Below are 12,404 nucleotides of genomic sequence, written 5' to 3'. Positions count from 1 at the left end.
CGAACTATCCCTTTTAACACCTGTCCCAGCCGTATTGATTTCAGTTTGGCGTCCCAGATACTGAACCTCGTTAGGGTAGGCTTCTAACTGCATCCTTTGGAATAATACTCGTTCGGTCTCCGCCAGCTCTAGTTGCGTCAGGGGCCTTGCTGGATTGATTCTTTTCGGCTACGGCATCAACTATTAGTAGTGAAGCGAATGACGTATGCTACGGTCCGTAGCAATCTCTTCCACTTACTGAATCGCTCGAACTCGATGAAGGCTCCTGGTTCACTATTTTGCATTGCGCAATGGTGTAACAGGTTAACTCTAAGTTCTTCTGTGATGTCTTTTATGGGTCTCTCGGTTGCAGGCCATTCGCTTTCTGGTTGCCATAGAAATGATGATCCCTTGAACCAGCGGCTATCAGGAGATAATTATGGCGTCTTAGTCCACTTGGTGCCATCGTCGGTTTCGTTGAGCTTGGTAGGGATCCAATGCCACTGGCTGTCTTCAGTTGTTTCTAGTAGCTCTCTGATCCGAAAGGCGACGAATTGGTGGTAGCGACGGTGGTCAGAGTTCAGCCAGCCAATTACATTTCTAGAGTCAGTCCAATACGAAGTACGTTGATTATTCAGACGGTGTGATCGGCGGATTGCCTCTGCCAAACGCGCACCGAGCACCGCTGCCTGCAGCTCCAGCCTGGGAATTGATAAGAATTTATGCGGTGCGACTCTAGTCTTGGACTCTACGAGGGCACACTCCACCAAACCATCTTCTTCAAACCTGAGGTATGCCACGGCAGCCATACCATACTCGCTTGCATCGTAGAACACGTGAAGTTCAACCTTAGCTCTATATGACTGACGATAGCATCTAGGAACTTTCACTATTGGGATATTTTGAAGTACTTTAATCCATGTAAACCATTTCTCAGCTAGATTACCGTCTATTTTCTGATCCCAGCTTAAACCGCTCCGGCAAATCTCTTGTAGGAGCATTTTCAGGAACATTAGGAACTGTCCTATAAGTCCTATCGAGTCGTAGATGCTCATTAACGTCCTCAAAACAAGACGTTTCGTTAGTAGTCCATCTCTCCATAGCAAACTCTCGTCGTACTTCAAAGATAGCCGGAATGAGAAGCTATCAGACAAGGTATCCCACCACATACCAAGTACCTTCTCTGTGTTGAATACACTATCTATTAGTGAACGCACCGGAACGCACCCACGGCTCCGGAGCCGGCTCCGAACCCACGGCTCCGGAGCCGGCTCCGATTTCAGCCTGGAGCCGGTTCCGAACCCACGGCTCCGGAGCCGGTTCCAAATCGCAAGTGATGACATCACAGATTTGTCGTTGCATGGTGTTATATTGCGGTATTAGTGTACGGTAGCGTCTGATGGCGACACACACAACTGCAACTGCAACTACCACAACGTAAAGGCATAGAAAACCTCTGAATAAACTTTCTAAAAGGATTTATTACTCAAATTGTAGTCCACGAGGAGATATATTCGTCTATAAACGCAAAATAGGTATTTTGGTCGATTTACGGTACCTACATGTTTGGAAACTACATGCTTAAACTAAATATCGTTGAAAGTTGAAAGTAAAGACACAATATGTATTTCCACACAAAATAAATAAGCAAATGCGTTAATATGCTCTGTACAGCAAAGCACATGCATTTCATTTGGTTCGGAAACGGCTCCAGACCCTTTAGTTTGATGCTTTTAGTTCAAAAGCACCTACGGGGTTATCGTGGGTTCGGAGCCGGCTCCGGAGCCGTGGGTTCGGAACCGGCTCCGGAGCCGTGGGTTTGGAACCGGCTCCGGAGCCGTGGGTTCGGAGCCGTCTCCGAAATTCCGGTTCCGGAGCCGTTTTTCCCATCACTACTATCTATACTCATATTTTTCTCCATTTCAGGATCACTCTGCAGACGTGCCAAAACTCGTGACGAATTGGAGATAAAATTTCGAATTTCGAATCCTCCCTGTGAGTGTATGCTGCGTACCTGTTCTGTAAGGAAAATCGATTCTTCTTCCGTTTCGACGCTAAACAGCATGTCGTCGACATAATGTTCGTTCTTCACGCACTGTACTGCTCGCGGATACTCGGACTTAAAGCGTTCCGCGTTGCGGTTCTTTACGTACTGAGCCGTGCTCGGTGAGCAGACCGCTCCGAAGGTCATTACGGTAACCATGTATGCAACAGGTTCACTGCTAGTTGCATCTCCTTCCCACAGAATCATCTGACTTTTTTGATCGGATTGTTTAATCATAATCTGATGAAACATCTCTCTTATGTCACCAACTACCGCTACTTTATGCTCTCGAAACTTGAACAACAGTACCAGGAGATTTGTCGCGAGATCCGGTCCGGTAAGTAAGACGCTATTAAGACTGATTCTGTTGCGAACGCAGCACGAGAAAATTCACTTTTCTTAATACCTTTATTCGTAATAGTAGGATCACGGGGAAGGATTAAAAAATCAAGCGTGTTCTCTTCCGCGGTTGGCTTGTTACTGGGCCCCAGTTCACCTGATTCCACGCGTGTCCTCCGGTCATCGCCTTTGCCAACAGGTAATTCCCTTTTTCTTAGTGTGTGAGTGAGCGCGCCGGACTTTCTCCACTCAGGGCTAGATTCACTCACGCCCACGCTGTCTGTCAAACCGGCTGTCATCGACGTTGATGTTTGTCAACAGATTCCGTTGACGGTTGCTGCGGCATCGAAGACTAAATGCCCCTTACCCGGTTTATATTTTGCATTTTCCAGCTGAAATGTCATATCCTGTAGTTTTTGTCCACTTTTGTAGTCCTTTGATTCCGGATAAATAAAGGCATAAATAATAAAGAGGTTGATATTATTTTTACTAGCTTTTCGAAATTGTCGAAGTGCTTTTCGTCTCGCTCGAATTGCAATGTCCACTTCTTCGTTCCACCATGGAACGTTTCTTGAGCTTGGTAGATCGCAACTGTAACGCAATAATCGAGAATAGAAGAGGTTCCATTTGATGGATTAACGCGGGTAGGGTTTTTATTGAAAACAATATGCAGATTATTGAGAAAGAAGATATCTTAAAGTATTTTTCCTTTGGAGTTAATAGTATCGCATCCCCAGAATTCATTTTGGGCGTTGAGGTCCCCTAGGATAATTATGGGCTTGAGTAGTTGATTTAAGAGAGAATTTATTTCTGTACTAAATTATAATAAATCAGGATTTTTTGGAGGTAGATATAAGTTAAGAATAGTTGCCTTTAAGAAGTGTTTAATTTGTATAGCAATGGCTGGAATAGTTGTCGATATTTTAAGAGTTTTAAAAGGTATATGATTAAGTATTTCAAAGCCAACACTATGATGCGAAATGTTTCCTGTTTTACATTTTTATGCATAGTTTTTTTTTATAATTCCGGAAATGACTATCGGAGGTTTTAAAGTTTCTTGGACCGCTATAATTTGTGGTGTGTATTTTGTCAACATTAATTTCAATTCATCAAAGTTTTTACTCATGCTTATTATATTCCAAGCAATAGCAAACAGAATTCAGTTTATGGTGGAATTACGGTAAATAGGGGGAGCCATATTTTTCATTGTTACATAATGATTTATCAGTATAAGAGACGTTCCTAACTTATGTATCTTTGGTTTTTGCTTCATTCTTTTTTCGTGCTAGACCTGTAGGTGGAATTTGCGGTATCTTTCAAAGCTTTGTTTGGTGGTTTTAATTCATCTGGTGAAAATGTTGCACTTCTTTTATTGGTGGATAATGATTCATTTGCTTCACTTGTAATTGAGCTATCATCTTAGGATTTTATCGCAATATCCGAGTTAGTTTTGGGTTAATGTTTGGTATGTTTGTTTATGGCAATTGGTGATTAAATAGGAATTTATTGATTAAAAAAAGCTTTTGTGAGAGCTTCTACTTGTCTTCTAAGACCTTCTACAGTTGCAGTTAATTGTTCAATGATTTTATCATTTGCATGAAAACTTTGGGCTTTAACTGTTATTTGTTGAACAATACTGTTCATTTCATTTGGTTTTTCTAATGAGAATAGTGCTGGTGCTTCTTTTAATGTGCAACTTTAATTAATTTAAATTTTGATTATTTCGACTTCCTTCAAATAAATTGAACATTGTGTAGTGTTTGTACATTCCCCAGCCCCTCAATTACATATTTAGCATACATATCATTTCCCATTCCCCTTGCAATTTGTTTAGTGGAGACACTTTGCACAACGCATAGGTCATGGGTAGCAAACACGTGTAGGTATACGTTCAACTAAGATATAGATATATTAAGGTACTCAAACTGCGCTCATAGTAGCTAAGAATGCATTTGTTGGAATTGATGTACCGTTAACACTTTTGGTGAATCTGTTCAAATCAGTTACGTTATCTCCTTCAAGGTGTTCCAAAATATCTTCGTTGCTCAATTTACCTAACTTGCTTGCAAAAAAACGAATTTTGCGCTGTTCAAGGTCGGAGGTGGTTCAATAACGACTTCATCACCATTAATTATTTTGTGATCTTAAAGTTGTTGCGGACCGTGTTCCTATAAGTATCTTTTCACCAACTGAATCAAGGGGTAGCCCTGATTCAATTTTGCCGGTTGTTTGTTTTAACTTTTCACTTTTAATCCATAGATTGCCAGGAAGCTTTTTGGTTTCTGACGATTTTATGATAAGGAATCTCTTTTCTCCATATTCGTTGTTTTTGTCCATCCAATGGGAAATTGTTCTACCTCTATGTTCCCCATTTGAGGATATCGAGGATAGAACATCGGTACTAGTGATGGGAAAATTTCCGAAAAAAGGAGTGATTCGAAACCACACGAACAGGCATCACAACAACCACAATATCCCCTACAACGATAGCCCCGGGCCGAAACCATCACATTAAACAATAGAGCAGACATAACGATTACAACAACGATAGACAAACCGACAAACAACATAGACATACGCCAACAACCAATACAACCGATTATGCCCAGGATAAGGCAAACTGCAAGAAGGAAATGCCTTGTAAAATTGTACACCACTCGACATTACGGTGTTGATAATACGGCGAAATCCGTCATAATGGAAATATAAAAAAATAAAACAAAAGCAAAGTGCAGTAATGAAACATTCGTACAAAAAAATCAAAATCAAAATACAGACAAGTACAGTGCCCGTGACATTAGTCTGTGGTCTTAAGAATGTAAAAAAATTGTAAGATAAATGTACAGTGAAATTGTCACTCCAAATAGATGAAAAAGATGAACGCCCCGAAATTGCTCTAAAAAAAGAAAACAAAGGTTTCAAAGAAAATGATAACATAAAAAAAGCGAACCTTATTAAATTAACAGAAACAGTGAACTTAATCTGCAATACATGAAAACAAACCGTGACTTTGATCTACAGTCTTCAAAACTCATATTCAAAAGAAAAGAGTTAAACCTGCAATCTCCGAAAGGAAAAGTGCGTGAATTCAATTAGAAATCGCTGATTGTGAGTCTAGAGAACCAATCATTCTGCATAGAATTATAGACTTGTTATTGAGAACGGATCATAAGTGACAGACGTGACAAACACTTTATTCGGTGTGTAAAAGAGCTAGACGTTTACTAGTAGCGAAAAACTAAAAATGACATACAACGGCAGTGTAACGTTTTTAAGAAAACATATTTTATTACAGTGTAAAGTGTATAACTACAATGGTGCACAGAAAATGTGTAAACGACGTATAAAAACTCGTAACGTATAAATCTCGTTTAGTGAAAGATAGTTGCAATACGATACATGCAAGTAGCATGTACACAAAATACGAGTGCGGTTATTCCGAAATGAATAGTAGACAACGAATTAAGATAAATGAAATAGTGGAAGGCGAGACCACGGATCATATTTACTCGGGATCCAAAGAGACAGGAGTCTCCAACGTCGAAGAAAACGAACAGGAGTCTTGTGAATGGTATTTACAGAAGTCCCAACGAAAATGCTTACGAACAGTAGCCGTTCGAAGATACTAATGGACAGGAGTCCATACGTAGACGTCAGATGACTCCAAAATGAAAACACTCAATGCGAGAAAAATCTTCAAATATCCCTTCGCAGCTAAGTAATATGCTAATATATCCATTTAATATAAATGAGGAAAAGAATGGATAACAAGATTTTTCACCAATAAATAATACAAAGTGTTACGTTGTAACCGTGCCGACAAAACACCCTAACAAGCAATTTGTGTGAATTTCGAGTGAATTTTGAGCTCTGGTCCAAGAGCGGCCGGATGGAAGTCGCTATATGACTGAGATCCTGAGGGATCTCATTCATGCACACAGTGGTCTTTCCTCATCAAATATAATTAAAATTTATTTTTGTTCGTTATTAAAATCAAATTATTTTTTATTTCAATTTTTTTGTTAATTTACAATTTAACTTATTTTACAGTTAGTTTTACAATGCATAAGCGTTATAATAAATTTAAAACATAAAATTGTGTACAATTAACATTAAATAGACTTAATAACTATGTTAATTCACAAAATCACTTGCTTACATTCTAAAAGTAGTCCTGACAAAACAAACATTTAATAACATCGTCGACTACATGATGTTTATGTTGCCATTTATAAAAGTTAAAATAATTCTACATTAATTTAAATACTAATACTAAATAGGTATTAAATAATAATACGATTCAACTTTCGTCCGCATTTAGCTGCAACATGCTCAGTCCAGAGTGTGCTTGTAGAGTATAAAATGGTAAACACGAACCAATGCTTTAATTGAATGCAGCGTCCTTTAAAGTGTAGCGACAGGTTGCACATCTGCAATCATTAATTATTTAATTATTATTATTATTCTATATTACCGTATGATATGATATAAACCATATGCTATCATAATATGAAATGTTACACTTACCGTTGCATTTGTACTCTCGGTGCAACTTGCTGATTGTGCGGCCTCGAGAAAAATTCTTGGGCAGGAAAACTGCCGCTACGCCTCGTTATTCTGCCTCAGTGTTGGATTGGCATGAATTTTCCTGTAATAACAATAACAAGAAACGATTAGTTTTTCCGTACAAAATGATTCGTCCCTGCAATGGGTGCAAGAATGTATGAAATATCCGCAAGGAATTGGCTCATTCCAAAGATGAATATTCGTCGATGGACAGGTTAAGCTGAATTTTACACAATGCACAAGCAGAAAAATTTTACAACAATATGTAAAACTCAAAAACAGTTTCATTGTGGTTTTACCAATGAATGACCTACACTAGTATTGTCATTTCGCTTACCTGGTCATAGCAGGTTGTTATTTTTACTTGTGGCTTCATGCTTCCTGATCATGCTTGGTTTAAAACATTTCCTTGTGGCGTTTTGTACCTATTGGACGTGTTTTGCTCGGTTTGTTTTTACGCTGATATAAAAGTGATCGTGAATATCTTTAATGTTCATCTTGTATTGCGCTCCTGTAAGTAGATGTGAGATATGCATTATATGTTATATTAACAGATCGTGCTTGATTTATAAATTACCTGTTTTATAAACTGTATTTCTAGCTGCATAATGTCCTCGCAATAGAATGATGACCAAATGGAGAATCCGGCTTCATTGAGGGATCATCATCAACATCTTTTCCTTCGGCATCATCTGCTGCAAATGTGATGCGAATGCTGCAGTATCAGGTACGAAGCTAGAAACATGAAATATTATGGATTAAATTAATTACAATTAAAAATATCATCATACTAGCGATTCAAATCTGGCAATGTTACTGTGTCTGTTGATCCTCCGACTCCTGTGCCTATGGTAGTACATCTACCACTGCAATCTAAAGCTGATCTGCTACAGCACGTTGCTGGGAAACGTTAAAACGACGTTGGGAGTTCTATTCCGGTACCGTGTCGTTTTATCAACGGTTTACACGGTCGTCGAGGAGCCGACAAGTTGCGTTTCCAACACAAAGATTAATTCGAGAAATTTAACGCCAAGAAACAGCAAGAGGAAGGATTAGTAAATCATTCAAAGAACGTTAAATTGAATAATAATAGCACAGCACATTGTTGAATTATTGTCTAAAATGGCTCAATTGGATATAGAAACAGCTTGTTAATTGGTATCCGTGTGTGACGGATCATCAGAAGACTTGTGTTTTCGAAGACTCTGCAATAATGTTATATGAAATGAACTCTCCAGACAATGCAAAAATTCTAATCAAATTCTTAAGAACTAGATTAAATGGTAAGACTAGAATCAGACTACCTAAAAACCTAACGTCTTTTAAAGAATTAATTGATAACGTTAAAGATAGATGTCAAGAAAGGATCAATCCAAGATCCAGGATAGATGTCAAGATTTCTGCGGGGATGTTGATGACAGATCGGCAACTGTTTCACGCCGAGCTTCTTAGACCACGCGAAGGACTGATCCTTTTGCTGAAGACTCAGTGCGACCTTAACGGAGTTTTCCCGGTGAAGCAGAGGTGGTGATTCGTCCCGCTTACCAGACCTTCCCGCTAGTTGCTGCTTATCCAATGCTTGGGGAGCCTATTCAGACAGAAGGGGGTAAGGTGCCGAAAACCAGAGCTCTGATAAAAGAAACCTTCACTTTTCGCTGTTTCTACTACAACCGATTTACAAAAACTGCTTTATTTAACAATTGCTCCCGCTTATATACCCATTTAAAAAAAAATCATAGCTTCCTTAAACTATTTTTCATGCGGCTTACAATATTACATTTTCGTACGGTTACTTCGATTCAAAAATTCCAAAACGCAACAGCAACCGCTCAGGTTATACCTATTGAGTTAAGGAGTTCATGCATGTTCAATGAAGAGAAAACCGCGCATTTGAATTTCCGCCGTTTTATTCCGAAATTGATTCTGTGTTTTTATATGATTTAGCAAGGGGTATGATTTAGTAAGGGCATGTACGAAAGTTATAACGCCAAATAAATATAAAGGAGACATTAAAATTGTTCTAGGTTTGATGTTAAACTTTTTTTAAGTAAACTGTTAATATTTTCAAGAAATGTGAAAAATGTGGCTGGAGTAGAATGATATTTATGTATAATGTTGCAGTGAATAAAATGTTTACCACAAAACTTTTACAATATTATAAAGTCATATGTTGTAAAGTTCCAACAGGTCATAGAATGGTTTTAGCGATGGCGAATGGCGATTTGTTTGAATGATGAAATTTAGAAATTTTTCCAAGAAATATCTTTGTGTCCACAGTAGAAATGCAGGATGATCGATGAGCGTCAAAAAAAGAAATTTGAACTAATCGATGTTTTATATGGTATCAATGAATAACATTGCAATTGGATGGCTCAAGAAAAGTTTACGGTTTTGAAATTTTTTTAATGTTTTCTTTCCGAAATATTTCGTGGCTGAATTGGAACAAATTTAACATGGGAATGATACTTTGCTATTTTGATTTAACCGTTATGCTCTGAGTCCAATGTGATTATTCAAAGGCAAGCACAATTATTTGCAATCAGTACGAAATTTTGGCGTGCAAAAATTTTGATAATTGCAAAGAAATTGATTGTTACTAGAATGGATACTCCAACGCGGACACCACAGTACATAAAAACGTAAGTTAAGTACAATTTAAAGAAGTATTGTAACTATTGTATTTTTAACATAAAATAAATGACTAATTTGATTTTGCAGCCAATTCAAGAAGTTGAGGAAATTTTATCGCTGATAGAGCTGGTGAAATCCTACCCATGCATGTGGAAGAATGATGACCAGCAACATAAAAACCGGGAGCTCCAAAACCAGGCATGGTTACAAATCGGGGCTACACTCGGCAGGGCTTCCAACGACTGCATCAGTAAGTGGAAAAACTGGCTGAATACGTACCGACGTACAAGAAAAGAAGTGGCCAAAAATTTCACGACTGGTGCAGGTAAGAACATTACATTCATATTCGTATTCAAATTAGTTCGTATTCAAATTTTGTAGTATCGTTCCATATAATATTACTCAATTGTCGTATAGGAAGCCTCCGAGATACATGGTAGTTCGTAATTACGGATTGGGATATACGTTACTATTTTTTAATTTGAGTTTTCCTTCAAAGAGGTGTCTGAAGTTATGGCTAAGATACGAGCAAAGAAAGAATACGGCAGATTACCACAGGGGTCCGCTCGGTGTATCTCGGGGACTATCTATTCGTGAAAAAAAGGAAATTTATAGCCACAATATAATAACATAATCATAATTCAATATATTTCATTTATTAACACAATTCACTGTTCATGATGGCATTTGTTGTATTGCTTTTCTGTTGCTCTATATTATGGATAATTACATGTATTCTTATGTACTATCTTGCAGGAACTGGGGACCTCGTGCAGCACACATCGTTCGCCTACGAGCATATGCAATTTTTGCATGACTCGATTACACCGCGGCCATCGATCAACAGTGTAAGTAGGAATATTACATAGTTTACCCTTTTTCTCCTTTGCCTATAAAACACGTCAAGTATTCCTCATACTGTCGTTGGCTGAGTTAAACTCAGGCGCACCCGAAATTTAGCAAACTAGCAACTAGGAGAAAGTCCCATATTAGAATCTAGGTGACCTGACGTTTGCTTGCTCTCGTAAAAAACTGTACATTGCAGAAAAATAGTTCTTATAGTCATATATCTGCAAAACGTAAGATGACGACACCTTTTGCATAACTAATCCCAATTAAATCTACCTCACCCAACAAATTGACACAACATATTTTGGAATCGATAAACTGGAATGGAATTGATTGGAATGGAATGGAATTGATTAACCATCGCACCTTCTTCTTCATTCTTTGATCGCTTTACAAAACTCTTCGTGGTTGCGGTAAAGGAAAGGGTGAAGGGTCATTTAACAAAAAATTCCGTGCCAAATGGTTTCGCATATTCTGTAATGCTCTTGCTGGTCTTAATGAAACTGCTGGGATAGGTAACATTGAAGGAGGTGATGCTTCATCGTTGAATTGTTCGAATTCAGTTGATGTAGATGGTGTGGTTGTAGTGGGAGGAAGAAATTCGGTGGAATAATTATATAAAGTGTGCCGTCGTCGAAAATTGTGCAACGTTACAGCCGCAAGAACAACTTTTTCAGCAACATCGGGTTCTAGATCTATGGGCTTTGCTAAAACCCGGAACACTTTCGCCAAAATTCCAAAAGCGTTCTCTACAGTACACGACGCACTCTTGAATGTCGATAATTAAAACTCCGTTCCATCGACTCTGCGGGATGCATTCCTCCATATGGTCTGAGGCAATATTCTTTAATAGCAAACGTCTGATCTCCTAAAAAGAAATATGGTACTTCAATGCTATAAGGTAAATTCAAAATTTGGGGAACGGGTATGTTCAGCTCCCATCGTTCCAATTTTTGGAAAATGGGGCTATTTTGAAGCACCTCGCCATCTGAGATCCTACCCTGACAACCGATGTCTACAAACAGAAAGTTGTAGTTTGCGTCCACTATTGCAAGGAGCACAATACTGAAGGATTTTTTTATAATTAAAGTATTGGCTGCCTGAATTCGCTGGAGCTTTAATGGTTATATGTTTCCCATCGATGGAACCAATTGTATGTGGAAAATTCCATTGCTCTAGAAATCCCTGGGAAATTTTCAGCCAGTCTGCAGTAGTGAACGGTAGCTGCTAAGGAATAGAAATTAATGCATTAATATTACTGTTAGCCCAAATGAACCTTATTTTATCTTTGCAGGCAAATCTGACCACCAGCAGCGCGTCCCCAGCTGTTGGAAGTCCACAACCATCAACATCCGGTGTGAATGCCTCCGCTACCACCGATTCGCCCGTCTGATTGCACCTACAAGTAGTGGCATGCTGGAGGGACGTGTTTCTGGCTCGCGAGGCCGTAAAAGAAAGCGTGAAGTGGTGGGAGGTCGCTCTCGGCTGGTCACCGATTGCGTTAACACACTGCGCACCATCAAAGATTCGGCTAGCGCTGTAAGCTCTGCAATAACAACAGCAGCAGCTGCACCGCCATCGCGAAACAGAAATCAGGGAATCTTTGTGGAGACTGAAGTTCTCCCCTTCGAGCATAGTAACCCGGAGTCCTGCAGCCTGCTCATCCGTGGGGTAACTTCATTTCTTAATTAAGAAACAAAGAAATTCTACGAGATGCAGCGCTTAGGACCACGTCACGACCGCGACTACTTGTAGTTTTAGCAAATGGTGCGAGCGGATCCAGGAGGTACCGCAGAGCTGTACAATAATCATCATCATCATCATCATCATCGAGGTTCAATAAGGGCAGCTGATCTTTGGCAGAACTCTTCAAGATGAGCCCGGCTCGATTCACGCTTTCTCTCCAATCCCCATCCAATTCGATGAATAATGCACTCGGAGCTAGCAGAGCGGTTTGGCGAAGCAGACATCCGGTTAGCGGCTAAGGCTGGAAGGA

This window comes from Anopheles moucheti, chromosome 2 (assembly GCF_943734755.1).
Source record: "Anopheles moucheti chromosome 2, idAnoMoucSN_F20_07, whole genome shotgun sequence".
NCBI classification, from domain to species: domain Eukaryota; kingdom Metazoa; phylum Arthropoda; class Insecta; order Diptera; family Culicidae; genus Anopheles; species Anopheles moucheti.
The sequence above is the reverse complement of the archived record's forward strand: the minus strand, read 5'-3'. Positions refer to the sequence as shown.